This window comes from Vidua macroura, chromosome 2 (assembly GCF_024509145.1).
Source record: "Vidua macroura isolate BioBank_ID:100142 chromosome 2, ASM2450914v1, whole genome shotgun sequence".
Taxonomy (NCBI): domain Eukaryota; kingdom Metazoa; phylum Chordata; class Aves; order Passeriformes; family Viduidae; genus Vidua; species Vidua macroura.
In genome coordinates, this window is record NC_071572.1 from 33,227,549 (window position 1) to 33,241,550 (window position 14,002).

General features: G+C 42.2%; 1 protein-coding gene across 2 annotated transcripts in view; it reads right to left on the reverse strand.

The window, feature by feature from the left end:
• The window catches only part of CYFIP1 (cytoplasmic FMR1 interacting protein 1), a 75,045-nt gene extending 62,861 nt beyond the window's left edge, over positions 1-12,184 (reverse strand). Inside the window, exon 1 of one of the 2 annotated variants that reach the window (XM_053972025.1) lies at positions 12,073-12,184. The gene's annotated coding sequence lies outside the window, so the exon portion shown is untranslated. The remainder of the gene's footprint in view (positions 1-12,072) is intronic. The other variant, XM_053972024.1, reaches the window with a different exon arrangement.
• Positions 12,185-14,002: the final 1,818 nt, after the last annotated feature.

A 14,002-nucleotide genomic window follows, 5' to 3' on the forward strand; every position in this document is an offset into this window, starting at 1 on the left:
ACCACAAAAGTTATCAGATGCAAAGTTATGGCTGTGTTAGACAAGGCAGGGAAATGATGAGGTTAGTATCATGTAAACATTTCAAAAAACCCAAAAGGTATATTGCGTATCTTGAAAATACACAGGGAAAGAATTGAAAGTCCTTGAAGAATACAAGTACATATGCCATTTAAATTACTTGCAAACTGTCATTATCACCTGCACTAAGATTGTCAAGTGAACATTCCCACAGAAAACTGATAAACAGTACAATTCAGTCCTTTAGCTACAAAAATAAAGGTAGAAAATATCAAGCAACAGTGAAAGCAAACTTCAGAAGATTTAGACACAGCAAGCAGAGGCATTTACTTTAAGACAATTCTTGCTTTACTTTATGGAAGTAACAATGTTAAACTTCCCTGACATAAACAAAAATAATTAAAATCTAAATCCCACAGCTGACAGTCACTTTTTTCCTTTGCATCACTCACTCAAAGGTTTGACACCCTGAGGACATCTAAGCACCCTCACTTTGAAATCTCTAAGGATTTATCCTCACACAACCATCAGAGCAGTAACACAGCAGGCTTCCCTCTTGAAACACAGTGCGTTGCAGCAGGTAACAATCTGGAAATGGATTTCCAGGTGTTTATTGCTATCAGCTCCTTAGAGTACATCTCCTGGGATATTGCTGCATACTGGAAAGATCAGACAGTGACCACAACTGTGCCTATTGCAATTCTTGCTTTACTTTATGGAAGTTGGAGTTACAACGTTAAACTTCCCTGAAATAAACAAAAATAATTAACATCTAAATCCCACAGCTGACAGGCAGTTTTTTCTGCAGTGATAGCAGAGCAAACCTCTCCTGAAGTCCTGTACTCTTCGGAGCAGCCCAACTGCTGCTACTGTCTCTTGACAGACCCTCTCCCTCCTTACCCCAAAAGACACATCCATCCCAGCACCTCTGACAGCACCTGGCCAGGCACATGGGAAGAGCTGAGTGTGCAAAGATTTGAGCTACTGCTGAATCTCAGGGCGAGAAGAGTCAGAGGAATATCAGCATTGATCTTATCTCACCATTCTTGATACCATGATATACACTATACCAGTATTTTAAATACACCTCTGGGTAAAAAAAAAAAAAAAAAAGTTATTCTCCATATCTTTTAACTTTATTTAACCAAAAGCTCACAGAAAACCGAGTTTAAATGCAGCATGCATCGATTCAAAATGCAGATAGCTACACTTCTAACAGCCTGAAACAGTCCAGGAAAAACACATCCTATAGTCATCAAACTGCAGGGCAAGTTCCCAGCCTGGAGAGGAGAGTTTGGGGCCCCTGGTCACAAAGGGTTGGATCAGCAGTTCTGGGCTGCAGCTGGCGGCCTGGGGCCTCGCACCACACTCTGAGCTGGGATCAGCAAAGCCTGACCCACTCAAGCACAGTTTCTCTCTCTTTCCCCATGGCAGGAGAAGTGACCACAGAAAATTCAGAGGCCTGTGAGTGGGATGAGCAGATGTGCTCAGCACACCCAACCTCCAGCTGCACCCAGTACAGCGCAAGCCCTGGACACCAGCATATAAAACACATGCAAATCCAAGAGCAATAAAGCACATGCAAATATAAGCTTGAGAATGCAACCCAAGGAAGCAGAGGTGTTTTGGGACATCAAGGGAATTGGTTTTGGTTACAGCATTCTCTAAGTAACCCAAAAATCTCTCCAAGACTGGAATTTAAAGAGGCAAAAAAAATTATTTCACATTAAAAATATGGAGAGGCATCATGCCAAAGAGTGAGTTAATTAAGGTGGAGTTTCAATGACAAAAAATTGCTGGACTGTAGAAATTTTTGAATATTTTCTGACTTTGCAGACGAAAATAGTGTTTTATTTGACTGAAAAATGATTTTGGGGAGGGGATGCCCCATGCCTTTTTGCAGTCCACTGGACACATTTGTTTTTAAATAGATGCATTTGATCTCCAAGTGCTTGTATATGTTCCCAGGCTCAAAATAAGACAAAGAGGAAGTATGTCTACACTTTAAACAGCAACTTCTTTTGACATGCTGTCTCTTCTTTCCCAAGTCTGCAAAAGCAGAATCTTTGAATCTTAAATTAAAATATAGTATCATGGCTACTGAAGATTAAAATTGCCGTGCAATCCATTAATTGAAATATGTATCCACATGAGTGGTTTTGCCTAAAATAAATGATTATATATTAATATAAATGTTAATAAATCATTTTAAATGCCTTTTGCATAAATAAATCAAAGCTTACCTACTTAAAAAGACAGAATTCTGTGATGAAAATCAGGAAAATTGTATGTACTGCAGTTAAAGAGGGAGAAGAGAAGCATATTATTTACAAAAAAAGAAAAAAACCAAAAGAGAAGCAAAGATATTCCACAGTCCACACACTGAAGGAAAGAAATTCAAATGAAAGTATATTTAAAAAGATGATTGACTGGCCTACTGAACTGGGGTCTTCAGGACCAACCCCAGTAAACTCCATGGCAACTAATGACAACATTCCCACAAGAATAGAATTGGTCACACAGCAGCAGAAGTTAAGTTTTATCCCTATAGCAACACATTTTCAGGTTTCTTCTGTCCCATTGTGCCATTTTTCTATGCTACTGCACTGCAAAAAAATCAAATAATTTTTCTATTACAAAAATTTGATTCAATTTTCTGTGTAATGTTCCTGCTCAATTTAAACCATGAGATTCCAATCACAAAGGGCCCTTGTAATGGAAAGAGAACAAAAGGAATGGATTTTCTCTTCCAAGAACAGCACAGCAATTACGAAAATATTAATTTTTATTTCAAACCTCCAAGATCTCTCTCAAAAACGCCCTTTTAGTTCTATTTTAATTAAATTTCTAACACTTCAGCCATTCAACTGCTTACCTATAAATTCAGACTGAGAAGAAAACATTTTAACACCCTGCTAGCCAAAGCACTTCAGAAAATAGCAACACGGCGGATTTTCTCTGTTAGAATGCTCTTTTTCTGTGCTCTGGACAGGACAATCTGCCTTTTTGCCATGCAGATCAGCCTAAGATGTTCCTTTTGGGACTGGAGCTCCTTTCCGTTCCTAAGCAACAGATTTGCATAAGCTGAAGGAGCAAAGCAAAACGCTTTTCACATCATTTACTGGCCTGCCCGATTAAAGTAAAAGACAGAAGAAAGCAAACAGCAGCTGACAGTCCTTTGTGCAACAGATTTGACATACTGTTAAGCTTTCAAAAATACATCTGCAAATGGAATTTTAAAAAAGGCTTAATATGTGAAAAAGAGAAAAAAATTCCAGCACTGTATTATCCCATCCAAACATCATAGCAAGTCCCAGAAGAATGGCCATATAATAGAAATTATTAATTTAGTATTAGACTCCTACAGGGTGATGTGGCTTACAATAACTGCAGGCTTCCAAAAGCAGGCACAGACTGGGGGAAGAAAACGAGGCTAATAGCATGGGAGGAATTTTTTTTCTTTTTTTCTTTTTAGAAAAATCTCAGCTTCCTAAATTAAAAGCTCTTTGTGTTCAGTCACATGCGAATTTTTCATGCAATCCACACTGCCACCTGTCCAGCTTCTGTCTCCTGCAGGGAAACATCCCAGCAAGCAATCCCCATCCCTGCCCTCTCTTTACACAAGCAATGCCTGTATTATGACTGCGCAAGCAAGGTTCAAGTGCTCAGTGATACACCAGTCATCACCTGGAAAACTGAATTCTGGGCAGTATCAGTAAGCAACAGAAGCACCATTAATGCAACCTAAAAGCCACACTTCAGTGAGTCAGTACTGTTCCTCCCACAGGATAATAAAGGTCAGGACAACATTGTTAAGGATGCTGTCATGGAGCTGAAATGGCTTGCTGACACACTAACCACCAGGACTCGGAGAACAATTAGTTATGTTTGTCAAGTAACTTCTCTTTCAATATGAATTCAAGCACTTTCCAATAAGAGGAAGGTCTGGCACTCTACTAGCAGATTAGGAATGGGGGAGTTTCCAGCTCTTTGAATGAACCCTAGATCAAGACTGGTGAGTGATGGTAGTCCAGAATTGCCTTTCCTGAAGCCTGCCAGCATGTGTATGTCTACTAACTACTCCTTTTTACAGCATCAGTAAGAAAACTCCCACAACTAGAGAATACAGTGCAACCTCAGCACTCCTGTACCATAGCACCTGGCTGGAGTCACTATATTTTTGCTAGCAAGGCACCACAAGAGTGAATTTATCTTTTCCTGCTGTGTTAGCAGCCAGCAGGAGCACATGGATGAGCACATACTAATTCTACAGCAGCAGCATCTGCAGTGGATGATGATGATGCAGCAAGTAACAACGAGGTATTTCAAAGGGCAGCCTGGCCAGTACCATGCATCTGCAGCATCATTCCACATCTTAAAGCTTTCGAAGAGAGATACAACTTCCTAAAGTTAAAATATAGGGTGAAATGCTATCCCTCTCTAGGAAGCTCGAGTGGAGGACGCACATATTTCAAAAATGAAAAAATTAATTTGTTCATTCCAGTTATTTTATTCATAAATCCATTACGATGGCATGGGAGAAGCCTAAGCCTCTAAGATTTGCTCCAAAAGTATCCCACTTAGATGAACAAGAAGAGAGGGCCTGTCTCTGAAGTTTGTCCTGCAGCATGCAACCCCCCTCTGCAATGGCAGTGTGCTACAAGAATTCACAGAGGTGTTTGATTTGCTTAATCTGTGAACCTAAGTCTGAAGCCCAAGATACACAAATGCAAAATAGAAAAAATCTGCTGTTGATGGGGCTAGATGGCTGAGAGGGTTTGTGCTGATTTACTAATTAATTCTCACAGAACCGAGTTCTGAGTGAACTAACTAATGTACAGAAATCCCTTCTGCAATACTTGACCTCTCTACAGACTGAAATGAAGCTAAAGTTTTAAGCATTGTTTCATTCTAGGTTAGGTGTGCTGAGATCTTTCTTGCTACACTTACTTGCCTTACCCTATTAATATTCTCTGGTATTACACCTTTGAATTGCACCATTTCACCTTCCCGACCAACCCCCACACCTTCTCTTTTTTGAGTTCTTTTCCTCTCACCCAGTTCACTCCTCCACACCCATTTTTAATCTTCTCGGTTTGCTGCCATTTTTGCATTCTGCTGATGCTGCTCTCTCCTGTTCTCAACAAGCATTTCTTCTGTACTTGTTCCTGATCCTGCTGCTGCACAGGTAGTAGGAAGCAAGGCTGCACAGCAGTGCTTTGGACCAGATTGAATTTTAGCACAGAAGCTAAGCACTGAAACACAGCACTTACAGCATGTGAAAACTACAACTACAGTTGTGAAAAGCTCTCTCACTTTTTAGTAAACACTCCCACTGTGAACATTCTGCAAAGAATGAGAAAGGGAGCAGCAAAAGCAATAACCACCCCAGAAAGGAAATTAAGTTCACATGGAATTAGCCTGGCATGGCTCAGGATGAAGTCTTCGATCACAGACTGCTCACACCTGCTCAGCATGGGTTTTGCTAGCTGCCCTTTGTGTCTGGTGTATACAGAGTGCTGGGACTTTAATCAAAAAGGGCACAGCTGTGTATATGGGCTGAAAGGAGCTGGGGACAGAGGAACTGAGCACCCCAGTGGATGGAGGACTGTCATGTCACAGGTAAAAGAGATAAGCCTCAAAGATTGAGAGAAAGACAAGAGTCTGGAGTCTTCAGGTTTCCATCTAGCAACAACACAACCCCTCAGCCTTAGACAAACTGTTTATTTGGACTCATAAATAAATGAGTACAAATAAAGGTCCCTTTGGTTGAAAGGGACCTTAAAGACCATACAGTTTGTCCCCAATGCCATCGGCAGGAACACCTTCCACTAGACCAATCGCTCAAAGCCCCATCCAACCTGGCCTTGAACACTTCCAGGGATGGGGCACCCACAGCCTCTCTGGGCAACCTGTTCCAGTGACTCACCACCCCCACAGTCAGGAATTTCTTCCAGATCTTTTAGCTAAATTTCATCTCTTTCAGTTTGAACCCATTAGTCCTTGTCCTATCACTACAGTTCCTGATAAAGTATGCGGGTTCTGTACTTTCATTTCACAAGAATGGAGAGAAATAAAGAAAACAACATTGTTTTCTCAGGGGAGGGGAGGACAGCACTCTCTCCCTTAGCCCAGTTACACAGATGGTTGCTCCAGGGTCAGTCTTACAGCTTCTCAGGGGAGTCTGCTTGGCAACACCCCTGCCTGTGGAAAGGAAACCCGCCACACCACTGCTGGGGGCAGCTGTCCAGGCAGGGGCAGCCCCCCAGGTCTCCCTTCCACAGTGCCTCTGCATTTTGCATCCAGCTCCATCTTACAGCATATGTTCCCCAATGACACTGCAGGCATTCATTATACCCAGTGGACTTTTTCAATGCAAGCCTGCAGCTGAAGCTCTGGCTTCAGTGTTGCCTCATTTTGAGTTTAAAAATTGAAAAAAGGCTTTAATAAAAATGACTCTGAAAGAAAGGCTGTCTGCTGTCATTCACACTCTTTCTCTATACCTGTAGGTACTTGGTAAATCAACAGTACAACATTCTCCACCTTCAATTAAAAAAAATTACACAGCTTAATCTGAAAAATAAGTTGGAAGATATTTTAGGCAAATTTGTACTATCCATGCTTAAAAGTAGCCTTTTATTTATTATCTAAATCAGTACAATAATAATGCACAATTTTGAAAAATTATGGTATTTAAAAAGAAAACAAAATTAAAAAAAAACCAACAGGCTTCAGAAGCTGGTAAAAAAAATCTACGATTATGTGCGTTTCTGTGAGGAGAGTGTGAATCAGACAAGAAGTAAATAATGGTTTAACAGCTCTCTTAAAAATCTAAGGAAATAGTACAGGACAGAGTAGAAGAGAAACCAAAAATAAATAAATTTTAGTTTCTTAAGCTCTCTTTTTTCTCAGAAAGAGCTCATAATCTGTAGTATTTTATATAAGAAAATATACCATTTCAGTGAAAATTCATCCAAAGCATTACTTCAGCTATCACTTGACAAGCATTCACATCTATCTTGAGCCATGTGTCATGACAGTTTGCCTGAACTTCATACTCAGAATCTATAATTCAGTGTACTCTCCTTATTGATTTTATATCACTGAAACCACTTAAAATAATTAGAATTATACTGAAAGAAGGCTATAAATAGCTTCAAGTCAATAGCATTTTTATTTCCTGCCAACAAAGTGTCCACGTCCCTATCAGAATTAAAGTATTTTAAAGTGAAGTACAGAACTTATATATTTTTATCCAAACCCTGGAAACAAATCTCTTGTACAAGTGTAGTGTATAAAGCAAGCATCTCCAAAAGCACCTTGTGTCATTTGCACACATGGAATCACTACTTAGCATGTCAACTCTTGAGACTCATGTCCTAACATAAAACCACAGTACTGTTTTTTAAATCTTTTATTTAAATTATTTGTTTCTAAAACCAAAAGCACCTTTTTTTTTTTACTTTAGAATAAAGTAATTCATAACAACATTACTGAGGCTCAACCCTGCTAATCATTTGCAGAGAATGTAATCTAGTAAGCATAAGTCTATACACTGCCTGAATTCTTAAGATGCCTTTCAGTGGAGGGAGAGGAGGGGTAATGGCATTTTTTTTCACCAAATGAGTAATTATTAGCTTTAAAAAGTTTGCTTGTCACTCTATTACCTCGTGACTAACACTGCTGGAAAAGAGACCTGCAAAAACCAGCCATGTGAAAGGCTTGCTGAAAGACTGACTGTTAAACTGAGAAAATCTCACAGTACATGGCTCAAGCAAAGAGAAATCATACAAGTTCACCCCACAAATAACCATTTTGTAAGCTGGGAGCACTCACAAACCAGAAAAAGAAGGGCACCACAGCCTGCTGCCCTGGCATTTACCTCTAATGAAAGCAAGAACAGAAGTGCCAATTCCATATGTGTTACCTGACTACTTGAATAAGAAGAGCTTTAGTAAAGTTAACAAGTAGAACATCCACTCTTGTGGAGGACACTCACTTTAAGCTCTGCCCAGGCCAGAGCACCTGTCCTGGCAACACACCCACAGAGAACCACAGAACAACCACCCAGTCAAAGAACTACCATGTTCACTTTTACTTCTCTGCAGTCATTGAGAAGAGTATAGCAGGGACCTCAGAGCTTGACTAAGAGGGCTGCAAATCTACGGCAGACCACACCTGGCTCAGTTCCACACGGCGGGTGCCTAGCAGGCAGCTAATTTAGCAGTGAAGGGATTTCCACCCTGAGAGTCCTCCCTGAGCTCACCATCAGACTGATGCCCTGCTGGAGTCCCTCCCAGCAGGAGCAGAGGTCTGGCAGAATGAAACAGCTACAGAAAATGCGGGGAAGGGATAGAGCAACAGGACACAAGTGCTGCCCCTCAGGAGCAGGGACCACCACCATCTCCCAGCTGGGAAGGCTTAGAGAGATGGGCTCCCTCTCCAACACCCCGAGCCAGATCTGTGCTCAGCTTGGCTGCCCACAACCTTAAATCACCTCTCCCACAATGGTGGTCTTTCTGCAGAAAGGCTACATAGCTATAATTCACTTGATATCTGCTGATGCTCAGCCTGAGGGAAAGGGGGTTTCTTCTGAGATGGCAAATGCCTGATGATTATTTGTGCCATATCAACATTTACCACAACTCTGCTTTTTACAGTTTAAGTCCAAGATAGCCACTTTTCCCTCCAAACATTGAAGTGTGTGAATAGAAGATTTTCTTCACAAACATTTGTGAGTGCACATATATTTATAGACATAACAGAGGCAGACAGTAAACAGTACATACTAATGCAGAGAAAAATCTTTCAAGTCTTATGAAGAAAACAAACTTCAGGATTTTTGCCAGTCTGTTTACGAGAGATAAGGAGCTACCCAAAATATCTTATAACATTTTTGGTGCCAAGAGATAGAAAGATTAACTGCTGTTTTGCAACCTCTGTCTTCTTGTAGTAAGTCTCATCAATGCATCATACATTATTTTTACCACCAGAAAGGCAGTGATGTGGATTAATGGAATTACGTTTTAACAAAGCAAATCAATACGCACTCTGTTATCAGTACTACACAGCAAAGTGTGCCCCTGAGCCCTACTAACGTCAGCTTCTAAGAGCAGACGTGCAGTAAAGAAGATCCTGAACTGATGCATGTAGCTTTAAATATAAAGCACCATTATCAAGCTCTTTTTAAGTCTTTGTAGGTATACAGTTATATTTCACAATGTTGAAATGTCCTTCTTTCATTTCACTGTCTCAGTTCTGCATAAAAACCAGGACAAGGATAGGTGGCTTTCATTTGTTTTCTATACAAATAACAATGTAACAAGATGACCTTCAAGAGTAAAGTCTGCCAGAGGCCACTTGTAACAAGGTATATTTTCTACAGATCAAAAATTTACAAATCTGTTACATTTACTCCTCCCTCTTTGCCTTCATCCCTGAGAACACGTTCACAGGGAAACTCAGGACCGTTCAAATGAATCACAATCCCACACACATGGATGGATCTACCTTGAACTATTTCACTGGCCACTCACACCTGGGCTGTGCCAAGCTCCTGCAGCATCCCTAGGTAAACAAGCACTTACCTTGGTTCAAGCATAATTGCTTATTAAGTTGGGGCTTGCCATAGTAGCTGCAGTTATTTTAAAATGTATAAACAGTGGAAATTCAGGAGCTCACACAGTCACTGTTTCGAGAAATGAAGTCAATCGCACAGCTGACTTCCGACTCGGCAGGGTAAAACTTACTGCCCAGCATTCAAGTTTACTTTACTTGTTGGTACAGCAAAGGAACCACTTGAAGAACTTGCCCAGAGAACACAGGGCAAAAACTGTAAAATGAAACCCACTTGATATGCACATAAATAGGCATGGAAATTACATTAAAATTAATTTTCTCTTGTATAGCATTGCAAGCAGTTCTAGCAGCTTTCAGGTCAGAGGTTAAATACAACTGTTCCCACAAAAAACAAGCTTTGTGGGGATTTTTTTGTTCCATCTTTTTGTGCCAAACTTGCAGCTCAATTCCAACTACTCTGAATTTTCCACCTCAACCTCAATATATTGGAAATCTTCGAGAAACAAACATGAAAATAAAAATCAGATTATTGTGACAAGAGACTTATGGCAAGATTTTAAAACCTACCCTTGGGAACAAGCCACCTTCCAAGAAAATTCTCTCCCAGAATGAATAAACAAAGCACTACTGTGATATCTATTACGGGATAAATTTTTAATTAGCAGAGCTGAGCATACCACTCCATTCAAACACTGTTCCACTCCCCATATCAGGACCCTCAAAAGAAACTGACAAACCCAATTCCTGTAAACAAAACAAAGTCTTTCAAGCAGGGATGTTGGGGGGTGGGAGTATTTAAATGTTTTCCTAAGACTCAGAGAGGTTTATTCTCAGAATACATAAATAAGCTGTGACAACCTGAAAACCAAAGTACATTAGAGATATTCCATCAAGTACATAGTCCCCATTAAAAAAAAAAAAAATCTAAGCTGCTACAAAGAAAGACTGATGTACACTTTTTAGAGGGCAAACCAAGCAAGCTTTGATGATACTGGCGTTAAGCCTTCCCAGTGCTGTACAGACTTCTTCCAAAATCCTCCTCCTCCCTCCTGGCAGCTACAGAGACAACTGGCTGCCTACACAGCCAGACTTCACAGACCAAATGCCTGGGAAAGCTTAAAGAGTCATTTACACTAGAACAGGAGAAACTTTGTGTTTACAAAAGTTTAAAAAAAGTTTTTTAGCAGTAGAAGTGGGACTTAAATGAAGTCAAGAATCAGAACTTAAGTAAGGAGCAGCAATGCTTTTTCTATCACATAGCTCAGACATTCTCTGAGTAAAAAATAGTTTAAATACAATTAATAAAAATATAATTCAGATACTGCTGAATTGCACTACAGTATTATTAGAAATTCAATTTTGAAGAAAACACTACCACACAACACTGCATAGGAACATGTTCAGTAAGCTTATTATAATAAAGTAATGCCAAATAAGTAACTGGAATGCAATAAGGACTGGAGTCCTCATTAGCCTAAGCTTTCAATTTCCCACAGTTTACAGAAAAGGCTGGTATGACCTTCTAATTAAGAAGAAATTCCTCCAGCTAGCTTTCCTCCTCCTCCAATACACGCTCTCCAGCCAGCACTTCAGGCAGACTGACTGCATCCCATAAAGACAACTTCCTCCCAACAGCCTTCCTGGCACAACCAACCATTTACATGTCTAAATGCTACTTCAACCTGCCATCAAAGAGCACAGGAATAAAATTCAAAGCAATGAGAGCCTACTGACATGCAAAAAATTAGCAGAGATGTTGATGAACTACAGGAATACTCAGAAAGATAAAGTGTACGTCTATCTTCACCTTTGCTCATTAGAGAGGAGGGATGGGGCGGCAGACCATCCATCTGGGGATTTTCAAGCTTATAGTGCTGCTGTCATTAGAGCATAGTTATTTTTGCTGGATAATTCTCAAGTTCCTCATGAGGAAGTTATTTCATGCCCTTAGACAGACACTACAGATCACCTCCCTCCTCTGAAAAGGGAGATGAATCTGAACAGAGCTTTTTACTTTTATTTTTTCCCCATCCAGCCCACTCCAAGACAGCCTAGGAGGCAGAACTCTGACCACTCGAGTGCTGCAGACACACGGGCCACGCACGAGAGAGAACAAGCTAAACATTACTCCCAGAAACAAAAACCAAGAAAGGCTTTTGGGTAACCACCGCTGAGGAACCCAACCCGCCTGAGGCCACGGCCGCCTGCCCGCGGCTCCGCACGGCCCTTCCCGCCGCGCCCCAGGCACCGCCCGCGCAGCGGGACCCCCGCGGCACCGCCGGCACCTGGCAGCTCCGGGGAGCACCAGATACCGAGGGGGGGGATGAACCAACCCCAAATAAGAGTACGGGGCTCACGGTTACCAGCGAGAGGGGCGCGGCGGGGGCGCGGAGCCGCCCGGCCCCGCAGATGAAGCGCCCGAATTCGGGGAAGGGGGCGAAGACGCCCAGGCGGGCCCTGGGAAGCGCAGCTCACCCGCTCTCCGCCGGCTCCCGGGAGCGGCGCTGCCCGGCGGCGGGAGGAGCCCGTCCGTCTGTCCGCCCGCGGGCTCCGCTCGGCCCGGCCGCCGAGGGTCGCGTCGGCCCGGCGGCTCCGCTCCTGGGCCGCGCCTGGCAGGGAGTTTCCTGTCTGAGTCACTTCAGCCGGGAGTTGCGCAGGGAAACACCCTTCCTGCCGCCCCAGCTCCTCCTCCTCCTCCCGCCTCATCCCAAACCTGCCGCCCCTTCCCGCCCCCGGCAGGCTCCGGCCCCGGCTCCTCCTCCTCCCGAGGAACCGGGAGTAGTCCCGGAGCTACCGCAGGCGGCGGAGCTGCGTCCGGGACTGGCCCTTTGCTTTTAATGAAAGCCACATTTTCTGTGCCCTGTACACGGCCAATCTGTCTCTCGGAACACAAATCTATGCCTAGGACGGCCGTGCCCACTCGTACAAACCCCGCACAGTGCCATCCGGTGCCCGCCCCAGCACCACCGCAGAGAAATCCAGCCCCAGGGGCACCGGGGCCGGCAGTAACAGCTCAGTGGCGGGGCTTCCCACTTCACAACTTTGCTAGCATGGCGAGGGAAAGACGCCAGCCGTAAGGCTGAAAAACCTAACCTTTAAAAATCAAAAGGGATCGCGTGGGAAACCCCTCTAAATATCCTGCAGAGGGTGCTCATGCCTGCGGTGTTTGTATCAGAAATAACCACATTTCTTTAAAATCAAAACCATAAAAACCAGGCAGGTTGCTGTTTGACAGCCTCCCACTTTAACTTTTCTGTAAACGATATCAAACATATGTACTTTCTCATTTTAAAGTTTTCTTACTTTTTCCATGCAGTGTTCTCCCATTGAAGTTCAGCTTTACTTAGTAGTTCAGGATTCCATCTAATGAACTCGATACTGCGTCACAAAATCAAACTGCCCGTTCTTTTTCACGAAAGCTTGCCAAGATTGCTCCTTCCAGCCACTATTTTATGGCAGAGGGAATCCACAAACTACTCCACGTAGGGAACAGTCACCTGAGAGCATGGGAACTTCCAAACAATTTTTCATCAAAGCCTATTTGCTTGTATTTGCCTGCTTAAACGTGCATCCAACATTTTATTTACTCTTGAAAACCTTCTGTAAAATCATAATCAAACTGCACACTGTTGTCATAGCAAGCACTTCTAAGTCTCTGTTTTCAACAGCTGTTCAAGGGAAACTCTGCTATTAACGTTTTTTGTGCTGAGAACAGAATAACTAGTGCTTTACTTCAATTATTGGTTGCTGGGTTTTCCCCCAAAAAGTTTGCACTGCCTCAAGTTTCTTTAAATAACTTTTTTGTAATAGCATCTACAAGAAAGCCTGTGAAGAGTGGGGATAAGGTCCTAGACCACCAGTTTTCATTATTCCAAGTATAACCTAATCCAATTATTCCACCCTTTCCATGTTATCAAGAACTTCCACAGCTTGTGGAGAAGTTATGCATTGTTGCAAAATGTTATCATTAACATTTCATCATATCACAGACACATCTTCATAGCCATGTTTTTTTCCTAGTACTGCAATATAGTCTTTTCTATGAAACAATTAATTTTCTAGGACATGGCTGCTATTCTTCTCTGTGTATACTCATGAACATTTTGAGTGCATATACCAAATGAATTAATTTCGATTCCTTTCAACCATCACAGCTCCTTATCAGCCTAACTTCTTAACCCAGCTCAAGCAAAAGTGTAAAATACAATCAGAGCTGGATGCTTCCGTTTCTAAATTGACACCTGACTGTCTCGAGTGCCATCCATCCTGTGCCCTTTTCTGCAAACTCTGCTTGGGACAAGGAGCTTGATTAAGTAAATTACTCACCTTTGTAAAGCAAGATTAGTTTTGTTTCCTTGTTCTGAGCAAGTGCAAATTCAGAACAACCTTGTCTTAATGCAACCAC